Source organism: Petromyzon marinus, assembly GCF_048934315.1.
Source record: "Petromyzon marinus isolate PM22_M1 ecotype Great Lakes invasive population chromosome 78 unlocalized genomic scaffold, UKy_Petmar_22M1.pri1.0 chr78_unloc.2, whole genome shotgun sequence".
In the NCBI taxonomy this organism is placed as follows: Eukaryota; Metazoa; Chordata; class Hyperoartia; order Petromyzontiformes; family Petromyzontidae; genus Petromyzon; species Petromyzon marinus.
The window spans coordinates 746,113-748,612 of record NW_027422626.1 but is presented as its reverse complement, the minus strand read 5'-3'; the positions used below and the strand labels follow the sequence as shown (position 1 = coordinate 748,612).

General features: G+C 49.7%; 1 protein-coding gene across 1 annotated transcript in view; it reads left to right on the top strand.

The window, feature by feature from the left end:
- LOC142908309 (interleukin enhancer-binding factor 2 homolog) overlaps window positions 1-2,500 on the top strand; it is a gene marked incomplete at its 5' end in the record, with an annotated part of 46,923 nt that overhangs the window by 25,588 nt on the left and 18,835 nt on the right. The gene's annotated exons all lie outside the window — the stretch shown is intronic.

Below are 2,500 nucleotides of genomic sequence, written 5' to 3'. Positions count from 1 at the left end.
CACTGTGTGTGTCACTGTGTGTGTGTGTCACTGTGTGTGTGTCTGTGTGTGTGTGTCACTGTGTGTGTCACTGTGTGTCACTGTGTGTGTCACTGTGTGTGTCACTGTGTGTGTGTCACTGTGTGTGTGTGTCACTGTGTGTGTTACTGTGTGTGTGTGTCACTGTGTGTGTCACTGTGTGTGTGTGTCACTGTGTGTGTCACTGTGTGTCACTGTGTGTGTCAGTGTGTGTCACTGTGTGTGTCACTGTGTGTGTGTCACTGTGTGTCACTGTGTGTGTGTCTGTGTGTGTGTGTCACTGTGTGTGTCACTGTGTGTCACTGTGTGTGTCACTGTGTGTGTCACTGTGTGTGTGTCACTGTGTGTGTGTGTCACTGTGTGTGTCACTGTGTGTGTGTGTCACTGTGTGTGTCACTGTGTGTGTGTGTCACTGTGTGTGTCACTGTGTGTGTGTCACTGTGTGTGTGTCACTGTGTGTGTCACTGTGTGTGTGTCACTGTGTGTGTGTGTCACTGTGTGTGTCACTGTGTGTGTCACTGTGTGTGTGTAACTGTGTGTGTGTCACTGTGTGTGTGTCACTGTGTGTCACTGTGTGTGTGTCACTGTGTGTGTGTAACTGTGTGTGTGTCACTGTGTGTGTCACTGTGTGTGTGTGTCACTGTGTGTGTCATGTGTGTGTGTCACTGTATGTGTGTCACTGTGTGTGTAACTGTGTGTGTGTCACTGTGTGTGTCACTGTGTGTGTGTCACTGTGTGTGTCACTGTGTGTGTGTAACTGTGTGTGTGTCACTGTGTGTGTCACTGTGTGTGTGTGTCACTGTGTGTGTCACTGTGTGTGTGTCACTGTGTGTGTGTCACTGTGTGTGTCACTGTGTTTGTGTCACTGTGTGTGTCACTGTGTGTCACTGTTTGTGTGTCACTGTGTGTGTCACTGTGTGTCACTGTTTGTGTGTCACTGTGTGTGTGTCACTGTGTGTGTGTGTCACTGTGTGTGTCACTGTGTGTGTGTCACTGTGTGTGTGTCACTGTGTGTGTGTGTCACTGTGTGTGTCACTGTGTGTGTGTCACTGTGTGTGTGTCACTGTGTGTGTCACTGTGTGTGTGTCACTGTGTGTGTGTCACTGTGTGTGTCACTGTGTGTGTGTGTCACTGTGTGTCTCACTGTGTGTGTCACTGTGTGTCACTGTGTGTGTGTCACTGTGTGTGTGTCACTGTGTGTGTCACTGTGTGTGTGTCACTGTGTGTGTCACTGTGTGTGTGTGTCACTGTGTGTGTCACTGTGTGTCACTGTGTGTGTCAGTGTGTGTCACTGTGTGTGTCACTGTGTGTGTGTGTCACTGTGTGTCACTGTGTGTGTGTCTGTGTGTGTGTGTCACTGTGTGTGTCACTGTGTGTCACTGTGTGTGTCACTGTGTGTGTGTCACTGTGTGTGTGTGTCACTGTGTGTGTCACTGTGTGTGTGTCACTGTGTGTGTCACTGTGTGTGTGTGTCACTGTGTGTGTCACTGTGTGTCACTGTGTGTGTCAGTGTGTGTCACTGTGTGTGTCACTGTGTGTGTGTGTCACTGTGTGTCACTGTGTGTGTGTCTGTGTGTGTGTGTCACTGTGTGTGTCACTGTGTGTCACTGTGTGTGTCACTGTGTGTGTCACTGTGTGTGTGTCACTGTGTGTGTGTCACTGTGTGTGTCACTGTGTGTGTGTGTGTGTCTGTGTGTGTGTGTCACTGTGTGTGTCACTGTGTGTCACTGTGTGTCACTGTGTGTGTCACTGTGTGTGTGTCACTGTGTGTGTGTGTCACTGTGTGTGTCACTGTGTGTCACTGTGTGTGTCAGTGTGTGTCACTGTGTGTGTCACTGTGTGTGTGTGTCACTGTGTGTCACTGTGTGTGTGTCTGTGTGTGTGTGTCACTGTGTGTGTCACTGTGTGTCACTGTGTGTGTCACTGTGTGTGTCACTGTGTGTGTGTCACTGTGTGTGTGTCACTGTGTGTGTCACTGTGTGTGTGTGTGTGTCTGTGTGTGTGTGTCACTGTGTGTGTCACTGTGTGCCACTGTGTGTGTCACTGTGTGTGTCACTGTGTGTGTGTCACTGTGTGTGTGTGTCACTGTGTGTGTGTCACTGTGTGTGTGTGTCACTGTGTGTGTGTCACTGTGTGTGTCACTGTGTGTGTCACTGTGTGTGTGTGTCACTGTGTGTGTGTGTCACTGTGTGTGTGTCACTGTGTGTGTGTGTCACTGTGTGTGTGTCACTGTGTGTGCGTGTCACTGTGTGTGTGTGTCACTGTGTGTGTGTCACTGTGTGTGTGTGTCACTGTGTGTGTGTCACTGTGTGTGTGTGTCACTGTGTGTGTGTGTCACTGTGTGTGTGTCACTGTGTGTGTGTGTCACTGTGTGTGTCACTGTGTGTGTCACTGTCTGTGTGTGTCACTGTGTGTGTCACTGTGTGTGTGTGTCACTGTGTGTGTCACTGTGTGTGTCTCTGTGTGTGTGTCACTGTGTGTG